Here is a 12,399-nt window from a genome sequence, read left to right as displayed (position 1 = left end):
AAATTGAGGAGGGTATATTTCTTAGTTAGTCAAAGTATGTTAAGGACATCCTCAAAAAGTATGAAATGGAGAATGCTAAACCTGTTAGTACACCTATGAGTTCCTCAGTTCAGTTGGATAAGGACCCTAAGGGAAAATCTATTGATCAAAAGAAATTTAGGGAGATAATTGGATCTTTGCTTTACTTGATAGCTAGCCGACCCGATATTATGTTCAATGTTTGTTTATGTGCTAGATTTAAATCAAATCCAAAAGAATTACATTTGATAGCAGTGAAAAGGATTTTAAGGTATCTCTTGGGAACTCAGAACTTAGGAATTTGGTATCCTAAGTTTAGCACTTCATTTGAAATAATTGAATATTAAAATTCAGACTTTGCAGATTATAGAGTTGATAGAAATAGCACTTTTGGAATATGCCAATTTATTGGAAATTCTTTAGTCTCTTGGTCCAGTGGAAAATAGAATTCTGTAGCCCTATCTTCTGTTGAAGTTGAATACATTGCCTTACGAAGTTGTGTGGCACAAGTACTTCGGTTGAAATAATAGTTGATTGATTTAGAATTAACAATAGGCACTATTCCCATTTATTTTGATAACACTAGTGTGATTTGCATTTCTAAAAAACCTATTCAACATATAAGAACCAAACATATAGACATCAAGCATCATTTCATAAGGGATCATGTATCCAAAGGAGAAATTGAACTACTTTATGTTTCAACTGAAAATCAATTTGCATATATTTTTACAAAACTACTAGCCTTTGATACTTTTAGTACATTAAGAATAAGGCTTGGTGTGATTGATTTGAATACTTAAATTAAGGTTTCTGCAACATTGATATGTGTTTTGTTAGTGTTTTTTATTTTATTTTATGATATTTTCATATGTGTTGTTCAGTTTTTGTTCGTGTTTATTTTTTAATTTTCTTTTTTGATTGTTATAAATACTTTTCACATCAAAATTTCTATTTTTGAGTAATGGTATAAAAATTTTTCTATGACAATGGTCTGTACGAAATTAATTTCGTTCGGGATGAATCGTGTAGCGTATTAACTATTGATTCGAACATTTTGCATGCAATTTTTTTCAATTTTCAATACAGTTCGTCTGTATGATTGTGACCATCGTCTGGATGATATGTATTCAATTGTATGTACACATGTAGACGGTTATACGGAAAAGTTCAGTTTTTTATTTATGATCATACGTATGAACATTCAGTTTGTACATACGAACAAGTGGCAATTCAATGTGGGGGACGTTTCAAACTGTCATAAAAATGATCTTAATTAACTGATCATCCCGAATGAACACCTGTTTGTTTGTACAATCGTTTGGTCAAAAGTTTGTACGAAAGGATGCCTCGTAACTTGCATGTTTACAAAAAATTGTTTCATTTTGGGACTCATTCATTCGTCCATATGAAATAAATTTTTGTACGTATGAACCCAATATCGTACGGGACAAAATTATTTCCATTCGTATGAAAGTTCATTTTTTCCTTAAATTGAAAGGTTTAGAACTCAAACTTCATTCACTTCAAAAACCTTCTCAATCTTCTAATCTTCTTGATCTTCTCCATGGCTAGTTCAAGCAAAAGAGTTAAGCAAGTGAAGTAACTAACTAGGCGACCTCCCTCTAGAAATTCAGGAGAGAAACTTTCTGTCCATAGAAAATGAGGAGTCTTTTAATAGGTTCGTATCCGGAAAAATCACCCCCTCTAGAGTCCTTCTCCAAGAACAACTCACATTTAAAGCGATGGACCTTTTTGCTTCTACCTAGTTTACTCTTATTCAGACTCTAATCCACTTCTTCAACAAGGAAACATTTCACTACTTACTTGAAAACATGTCTTTTAATTCTGACCAAAGTGTGATTAAATCTTATATTTTTTAAGAAGAAGGTAGATATAACAAAAGAAGATTTGGGGATATTTATAAACTTAAGGACTCAAGGGATTAGAGCCCATACTTTGACCTCTTCTTCCAACTATGACTGGATTGCAATAAATCAAGTTCTTAGAGAGATTAGAGAAGTAGGTCATATACCTAAGGTGACCACTCTTAACCGAAATGACCGAATCATCCAGCATGTTCTTTATACTTCCATTATTCCTAAAGATGGTGATCGAGTAAATATTTCCTGTTCTTTCCACAGTAACATATCTGATTATGACTAACCAATAGATAAAGCCCAACTGATCATTGACTACATGTACAGACTTTCTGAGATTGGCCATGTCTCCCATAAGACAAAGAAGAATATAGCCTTAGAACATCTTGTGACCTACATTTTAGAAAAGAAGTATGAATTAATTCATCCTGTTTAAAATGTAAAGGAGCCTATCTACTATAATGATGGATCATTCCGAGCAATCTTTAATAGAGATCCACATGTAGTAAGTAGTGACACTGAGGATGAAAGGAGAAGACCTCCACCTACACCTGCTGGTGGACAAAACTATTAGGTTATGGTCTAGCACTTTGATCGTCTTGAGAGTCATTTTGATCAACTTTTGATCAAATTGAAACTCATCTTCAATAGCAGGACTATCAATATCAGCAGGATATGGGCTGGGTTAGAGGTCAAATTGAATTTGTCAACATGAATATAGCTCTGATGAATAACTATTTTAATATTTTCAACCAACCACCTCCTCTAGATCAGGGCCCTTCAGAGTGATGATTATACTTCCTTCATTCTTCTCTCTACCTGTGATGACTTGATGTGATGAGATGTTATGTGTTGTTTTTGTTTATGTTTTTATGTTTTTATATTTTTATGTTATGTAATGTGATATATTAGTTTTCATGTTTTTGTGTTAAAAGTGTCTTTGTATTGATATCAACCATGCTCAATGTATTATCTTTAACCCTTGATATCAATAAAATTTATCCTATCTTGTTTTAGTGTTTTTTATTTCTTTTCAGAAATGTGTGTTAGTTTATATGATTATCCTTAAATATTGATCTAACAAGTGTTATATATTAAAATGCAATACAAAATTGAATTCATTAGAAAATCTAATTTTTCAAAAATTTAAGTTGTGTTATAACTCATTCTAGCTAAGAATATCAATCTCATATCTCTTATTAGACTAATATAATTTTAATATTATTATTACAAATTTATTTTTTTCTCTTTTTAATATAAATATCATTGTACTTCGAAAAATTTGATATTTTAGATTATTTTATTTTTGAAAGATCAAATGAATACTTGGAAATGTATAAATATGAAAAAATTAAAAGAATGCGCAATGGCTCGCAATTTAAAAAATGGAAAACACAAGTTGTGCCACAAATATTGAAAAGATACGCAAAGCGTCACAAGTATATGTTCTTTCCTCAATCTTTTAATCTTCAAATTCAAATTAATCTTTTGTCCAATTTTATTGTGTATTAAAATTTGAAATTTACAAATATTTAATTCATCTACTTTGCAATAATTTTGCTTATCTCATTGCCTAAACTGATTCATGCTCTTAATATTTTTTCTTATTTATGTTATATATATACTTAAATTATATGAATCATTCTATTTCTCTAATGACATTTTATTTTAGTTGCATAAATAACTCAATCTTTTTCAGGATCAACTATTATAAGCTTCTCATATGACTCATTACATTTCTGGATTGCTTTGGTTTGTTTCTTTCTTCTTCTCTTTTTGCTGTTGTCAAAAGGGGCGAAAAATATTGTTTGAAGAATTTTTGTTTGAAGTGTTTTGACGTGTTGTTGTTGTTAGTGTTTTTTGTGAGTTTTGTGTTCGTATTTTATTTATTTTGAGATTTCAGTGTGATTATTCTTGTGTGTGTCAAAAACTTTAAAATTAAAAATTTAAAATAATTTTTTTTTTAAAAAAAAAAGATTGTGATTAGTTCAACAATCATGCCCCTTATTCTCATATGCTTATTTAATTCAGGGGGAATTTATGAGAAACTTATGAATTTCAAATATACAAAAATAATAATTATTTTGTCATCATAAAAAAGAGGGAGTTTGTTGAGAGAGTTGCTACTTAGCTTTGCAGGATTTACATTCTTGCAACTTGTATGTTTTGATGATTCCAAATATTATTGTTTTGATTATTATCTTCTCCTAACACATTTTGGAAGAATTGTTTTTGCTCTTGTGTGTACTAAATTTTCAAGAAAATCATACTCCAGATTATTGAAGACTTCAAATCAAGATCTGCTTATAATATTTTGTAACTTGGAGTCTGTATTTTCTTTTACTTGAGTCTGAGAGCGTGTGATTGTAATTAAGTAACATAGCACACACACACACACTGGAGGAGAGCTTTAAAATTCATAATTTTAATATACTGATCGTAAAGGATGAACCATGTTCGTACAGGACGATCAGCTCAGTTATACTCATTGAAGAGCAACGGAATGAATAGAGGGTGTGAAAAATTTTTCTAAGTCTTAATCGTCAAGACAATTTAACCTATTCGTCTCAGGACGATGTCCTCTAGAATCTCATTTTGAAATATTTATCCAGACAAATTATCATGTTTGTCCCATGACCATATCCTCTGGAATCTCATTTTGAACTATTCGTCCAGACAAATTATCTTGTTCGTACCTGGACGATGTCATCTAGGATCTCACTTTGAACTATTTGTCTAGATGAATTATCCTATTCGTATCTGGATGATGTCCTATAAAATCTCACTTTGAACTATTCGTCCAGATGAATTATCCTTTTCATCCCAGGACGATGCCCTCTGGAATCTCATTTTGAACTATTCGTCTAGACGAATTGACCTCTTCGTCCTAGGATAATGTCCTATGTTCTTGGAACTTGTGATCTGTTCTGCATTTTCATTCCAACGAACCTTGGGAATAACAGTTTGCACCAGACGAATCATGATCGTATGGGACGATGATCAGGTATGAAGGCAGTTCATACCAAAACACATTGAGGTCGTACGCAACAGTTTTTACACTGTTCTTATGTGCAAAATTGGATCGTACGGGACAATCATGAACTTACAGAATTGAAATTTTACAATTTTTGAACAGTTTTTCATGTCTTTCTTATAAAAGGGTCACTTAAAACTATTAATCAATCTTTTTGCCTATTAGTCTTCGTGTATACTGAAGGGAGATTAAAGGAGAGAGTGATTTAAGGAGGGCTTTTACTACTGGAGCATGAAGGGTTTACTTGATTACTCAAAGGTAAGGATCTCAATTTATGAATTGTGATTACTTCACTATTTTCTCTTGTCCTTCTAGATTTCTCGTGAGAAGATCTTTCAAGGAGATCTGGTTCTCTGCCGACACTCGAGGAGTGTGAATAGCTGAAAGGTTCTCTACCTCCACTTGGAGAGTGTGAACAGCCGAAGGGTTCTCTGCCTATACTTGGAGAGTGTGAAAGGATGAAGGTTCTCTGCCTACACTTAGAGAGTGTGAATAGCCGACGGTTCTCTGCCAACACTTGGAGGGTGTAAAAGGATGACAGTTCTCTGCCGCACTTGGTAGTGGTGGAAGAAAGTTTTATTGAAGGCTTGTCCTCCTTGCTATGGGGGAAAAAGGAGAGACACGTGTGGTAATAGTGCAATACCTAAAGTGGGAGACTCCAAGGAGTGGATGTAGGTCGTGTTTGACCGAACCACTATAAATCTTGTGTCTTTTACTTTTTGTTATTTTTTACTTTACTGTTTTTGTTATTTGTGGTTGAAAAATCATTTTTAAAATTTCACTAAAACTTTAATCGATTTAAAAGAGGAAGAATTTGTTAAATTACCAATTCACACCCCCTCTTAGTTAGCCTTTTGGGACATAAGCTTAGGTCTAACAACCTAATTCGTAATTAACAAGTTTCAACAGTGCCAACACTATTAGCGTCGTAGTCTTTTCAATACCCCGATGCCAAAATAGGACATTGCAGTATAGGGGCCTGGAGAAAATCATATTTAATTCAGTGCCTCAACTGAATAAAGGTCAACACCATAGCTCCACAAGTGAACACTGTTGCACCACAACCTAAAAAAATTATAAATAATTTAATGTTGAAGTGTTGAACTTTGGAGTGCGGCAACTCCAGATAATATAATCAAGCCCCATAGTGCCCATCTTTAGCACCATCACAATGGGACAATAATGTAAAAGAAGCATCATACTAAGTCAGTCAACAGTCATGCTAGATAGGCCCAATGCCATAGTATAGAATATTAAGTAGCATCAAGGCGCTAGTTCATATTATAAAACTGTGATGCCACCTTAAGTATTTTAAATGGTTTTTTTTTTTTTTTTTTGTGAAACATTTAGTGGAGTGGCTGATCATTCTTGTATAGAGAATGACCATACTTAGGAATGGAAAGGAGTGTGAAGAGAAAAGGTGTAGGGGATAATCACTCAGTCAAAGAGTTCATTTGCATGATTTGTTTGATATTCTACATCTCGAGTGTTATTTTCTTCATATTTTTTATTTGTACTTTTTATTGAGCAAGTATTTAAATGTATTTTGTTAATTTTATTTTTTTGGCCAGCTAAACTTCTAGTTTTGTACTGATGATATGCAAATCTATATATATTCTAATGTAGACTCTTATATATAAACTTGAGTTAGTCATAAGCATTTAACATATCAATCTATTATTATATGCAATTTATGAATATAATGTTTAGCCACAAGTAAAGTATAAACTCCAATACCGTCAAACCCCTTCAAGGTTTTAGAACTGTTTCCGAGAAATTTTTGTATGCTTTTGCAATCATTTCTATAATATTACAAAACTACAAATTTAATCCTATTTGATTTGTATCTTTTTTGCAATCATTGTTCTTTTATAAAGTTATGAATCTAAGACTGTTTGTTTTTGGTAAATTTAATTTTTAGTTTGTTTATTACATTTCAGTTCATGTTTGTTATTGCTGAATGCATAAAAGTGCCAATATGGGACCCTTATTATTTTACTTAGAAATAGAAAGGACCCATACAAAAATTAAAAAAACTAAAAAGACTTTAGTTATAGGATGGTTGACCAATTCAAAATCATGACCATCCTAGACCTTTTAGGAAGTATGTCAATTTGTTAGTTGATGGAATTCATCAAATTATAAATTGATGTATTATCCAAGTTAATATTTTTGATATGAAACTTGTCATTATCCATATGGTTCAAAACCTTCAGTTTGTGGTACTCAATTGAGGATCCAACTTATATTTGTGTGACATTCAAGTATAGTGGAGTTAATTTTGATGCTATTTGACATAGTATGTGTCCATTTTCTCTAAGGGACAAAGCTAAAATGTGGTTGAATTCCTTACCCCAATCTACATAATCACTTGGATTGAGTTAGCACATAAGTTCCTTGTAAAATATTTCTCACCTTCCAAAATTGCTAAGCTTATGAATGATATTACTTAAATTTCTCAATTTAATGGAGAGACAATTTATGAGAGCGGGAAAATATTTAATGAGAGCGCAAAAATATTTAATAAATTGCTTAAAAGGTTCCCTCATCATATTTTACTTGATTGGTTGGTGATTGATACTTTATACAATGGACTTGTAGGATCCTTATAGTTAATAATTGATGAAGAAGTAGGCAGATCTTTGATGTCAAAATCTTTTGATGAGGAATATGCCTTGATAGATGAGATGAAAATAAATAACTTCTGATAGGGTGAATCCTTAATGTTGCCAGTGTTTATAAGTTGGATGCTTAATCTATTTTGACAACTCAAGTAGTAGCCAAAGATAAGAAGTTAGACAATCTTAGAGTTAGTTCAATTTTTGGATCACTTGTACATTTAGAGGAGAATGAATTATATTCTACTAGTGAGTCTAGAGATCAAGGGGTTTAGAATGTGAATGTAATTGGAAGACCTAAAGATTCTTATTCTAATTTATACAATTCTAGCTAGAGCAACTATCCTAATTTTAGTCGGAGTAGTAATAATGGTAGAAATCAATGAAATATCAATCAGTCTAACCCTATAGGATCTTAAAATAACCCTCAACAGCCTTTAGTGAACCTTAGACATTCTTATCCCACAGGCTTTAATCAAAATAATCAATTCAAATATAGGAAGAAATCTTCAAAGAATTTACTACTTAAAATGGAAACTAATTACACAACCAAGATACTATCATTATAAATTTGGATAATTAATTATGATAGTTAGCAATTTTATTTAGTAGTAGGTTCCATGTCACTTTACCTAGTACCAGTTATATCAATCCTAAGAAAAACAAGGAAAAGATCAATATTTAAAGCATTTGAGGAATAATAGTAATGATGCACTGCAAAAATAAAAATATATACAAAGTCTAACTAAAGATTATAAACTTAGCATTTCTTGGAAGGCAACCCAATTTTGTTGGAGTAAAGAATTCCTTATTATATTATTTATGTGAAGTATTGTTGTTTATTATTTGATATGTTGTGAATTGGTTTTGCTTATTATTTGTTAAAATATTTTGTGTGGGTTTGCCCTGAGTTTACTAATTATTTTTTTAGACAAAAAATATATATCATGTTATTTTTTATGGGAATTTTATGATTTTTTTGAAATTGAACTAGCACAACAGTGTTAGGTTTTAGAGTGCCATAGCATTTGCATGTTAAGTACCACGACATCTAATTTCGATGTTGTAGTGTTGAAGTCTTCGAAAAATTGGGGAATGTAATATCATAGTGATATTCAATTAAGAGTCATAGCACACCTTTTATTCTCATCAGAGCTTCTGCATTCATTTTTTAACATCGTGGTACAAAATAAGAAATTTTTATAATATTGTGAGGCTGTATTCACTGTCATTATACATGCATGCCTTTTTCATTATGGTTCCTTATTAAGCACCTTAATGCTTCTCCAAGAATTGGAGTGTTAAGTTAAACCATAATTAGTTAGTTGGAGCATCACAGTGGTCATTTCTAATGCTGCTAAACTTGTATGTGTCAAATGATGTGGCAGTTCTTTAGTAAAAAAGCTGACACTTCGATTCTCCAATCTAGCACTAGAGCACTACCTATCGCTTCACACCACACTACGAGCCCTAGTTTGACCATGTTTTTCATTTTTCATTTCTCAGCACCACAACAACTTTCTTAGTAGCAAATATAGTGTTAGTAGAGTTTTATAAATCAAAATGCCTTTTTTTTTATTTTCTTCATGGTGGTTTGTGATTTAGTCTTTCTCCATTATTTGTGCCTTTATGCTTTACTTATAATAAACTAGTTTCTCATGGAACATAAAGTGCAAGCTAGAAAGAAGAGAGCTTCCGCTTCTATTGATGAAAAAGATTTATTTCTCTTAAGGTCATGGAGAGATATTCTCATTGATTTGTGGGTAAGTAATTAATATTTGAAAGGGGATTTTTAAACCCTAGTAGGACTGTCCTGTCCATAATTGCTAGTAGGGGGGAAATAATGTTTGAGAAACCCTCTACATGTGTAGTGAATGTTGTGAGGGAGTTATTTCTGAATACAAAGGAGGCCAAAAATAAAAAGTGTTTTTTGAGAGATAAGTGGGTAACCCCTTGATCCCCTTAGTAAAAACAAAACTTATAAAGTTCAGGACATTAAATTTGATGATTATTTTGCATCTAATCTAGCACCTATTAACACCCAAAAACTTCTTAGAGTTTTGATTAGTCCCTGTAGTGGAGATATTTAAGGGAAGAGAGAGAGAGAGAGAGAGAATGAGAGAGAGAGAGAGAGAGAGAATGATTAATTTTATAACATCCTATTTTACTAAACTTTCTAAGACTTAGAAATATTTTATCTATGCATGCCTTTTGCTCATCAAAAATATTAGTAAGGTGTCCCATGAGCAAGTAATCTTAAACTATGCAATCCAAGTGGGTCATTCCATTGATGTTGGGAACTTAATTCATTCTTCCTTAATGTAGATCATTATGGACTCCCTCATTGTAGGACTATATCACCCCACTTTAGTTTACTCCCTTTGTATAGTTGTTGGTGTTTTAGGTTACTTAGGTGATAAACAACTTTTTTCAATTTTTGCTCTCATTAAGTTAAAAATTTAAAGATTTAAGGAGGGAGGAGATGATGAGTCGGTGACCTAATGAGCCAAAATTAACTAGGTAGCTCACTTCAAGTAGGCAGAGTGCTCGTACCCCTAGGACATTTGGTGATTAGATTATTGATATTATGGAGCAGATGTTCAAAGTTAAACCTTAACATCACTATCTTTAGTTTGATTCTCTAATCCAAGTTGATGTATACTATACTTGAAATATTTAGTAACATAGAAGAAGTAGGTAATGTATTTGAAGTTTGAAAAGAAGTTTTGAAAAGGTTAATCTTCTTTGGGAGAACTTAATTTTGGAATTTCATTTTTGAAATCAAACAAATCATTATGAATCATATATTGCCCCGGGAGACAAAGATATCATTCCTAATGGGTTCAGATAATAAAACTGATAATTTCATCCAGGTTATAATAATTAAATTCACGGAAGAACTACATATGATCCCTAAGGGTTAAAATGGAGTTCTATATGTATTTAATTATTATAATCTAGATGAAAGATCACTAATTACATATTCAGAGTCTTGATATGAAATCATATATCTTCAAAGAGAGGAAAAAATCATTTACTAATCAATTTTCTGAATATGATGATAATGATTATCGTTAATTTTAATTTTTTACCAAAGAAAATTAATTGATTTTTGAAAATCAATTTTAAGAATTAGATGTGCACTCTAAATTTCCTATGAGCGCAAGCCCTCATAGTTAATTATATCATATGAAGGTTGAATTTCCTTTGAATACTCTTGATTAAAATAATGACAAAATTTTTATTTAATTTTTTTAGGAGTAATATCAAGAAGGTGAATTTAGAATTTAAATTGGGATTTGATTAAGTTCGAGCACTTATTTTGTAGATCACGAGAGGAAGGGCAAGAGTGTTTTGGGATTCTAAAATGCTTCAAAAAATACCTCGACCTATCCTATATGTTGGGGTTTAAGTTTTGATTGAGAGAAATTTTTAATTTGAGTTTATCGATTTATTAGAAAGTTAGGATTAGATACTCAGAGGTTGGGCTCTTAAGATTTTGAGTTTGTCTAGAATCCTAAATCTATTTTGGGCACTGAACTATAGTAACCCAAACCTAGCTAATGCGATGCCAAACTTAGACTTACCTCGGCCTGGATTAGAGAGCCAGCTAACCACCTAGGCGATTAAAAATTCATGATTCTAGTTTTTATATGAAGGAGTTATAGGGATGTTGTTAATTAAAGTTTTAAGGAGCTAGGATAGACATCTAGAGCGAATCTTATTTGGCCCCTTGACTTATGTAGGGTGGATATGTTTGAAAATTTGATTAGAATTTTAGACACTTTTAATTAGTTTATAATACAATGTATCATAATCAACTTGATGAAATGCATGAATTTGTATGAAGCAGTTTTAAAAAGGCTTTAAAATAAATTTTTTTCCTAAAGATTGCACAACATTCCATTGACAGAACTACACCCTAATGGGCATGGTGGTTTGCTAGAACCCTCATGTTGGGAGGTGCCTAATATGAAGGAGAAACTGTTAATATGCTTATGTTGACTCTCGGCTGTCCTAAGCTTACTTCTAAGATCATTAAAGTTTTTATGTTAGCCTAAAAAATTTATTTAGATTTTAAGTAGAAATAGTTTTTAGTGTACCCTCAATTACATTTCAAAACACAATGACTAAATCTAAATCATTATAAGATCAAATGTATTTTTTTGATGAAGAAATGAATTTATCTGTAAAATAACTCCTAATTTGCTAGTCTTCTCATGTTATAACATTCTATTTGATTCAAATTTATTTATAGATGACACCCGGCCCTACTAGTAGACAAACTCTTAGATAAGTGTTATAGAACCTGCATGAGAATGGAGAGAAAGATAATCTACTAGAGAAAATCTAGGGAGAGAAGCTATAATAAAAGAACTCAAGAGCTCAACTAATATAAGATCAATTTGTATACCAACAAAAGATCAAATAAAGATAAAAAATATCTAAAAGATTCAAAAGATGCAAAATGCTCCCCATCACACCTTATTTACATGTGAATATTTGTTATAGGAAATGACACATTAAAAAAAGTAAAAAGTATAATACTACATAAACTAACGAAGACATGTGCAAGTTTTTAATTGGCCAAGGGAGAGTGGGGGATACAGATCTTTAATGATTTGTCTCGAGGAGTGTGGGCTCCAAAAATTTGACTCTAGCCTCCTCTGCATATTTTTATTTGTGGGAGTTTAACGGAATTAAGTTTTAGGATAAATCTTAAGAAGGTAGATGGGTTTGTAGATATGACACTGCCCAGAGATTTTGCCCTCATTTTATGAGGACTTTATGATATGAATTCTAGTTTCCTATAGGAATAAGTCCCTATAGTTAATTACCCCTCTCGATC

The sequence above is a fragment of the Dendrobium catenatum genome, unplaced genomic scaffold, assembly GCF_001605985.2.
Source record: "Dendrobium catenatum unplaced genomic scaffold, ASM160598v2 fragScaff_scaffold_1598, whole genome shotgun sequence".
Taxonomy (NCBI): Eukaryota; Viridiplantae; Streptophyta; class Magnoliopsida; order Asparagales; family Orchidaceae; genus Dendrobium; species Dendrobium catenatum.
Note: the sequence above shows the minus strand (reverse complement) of the source record.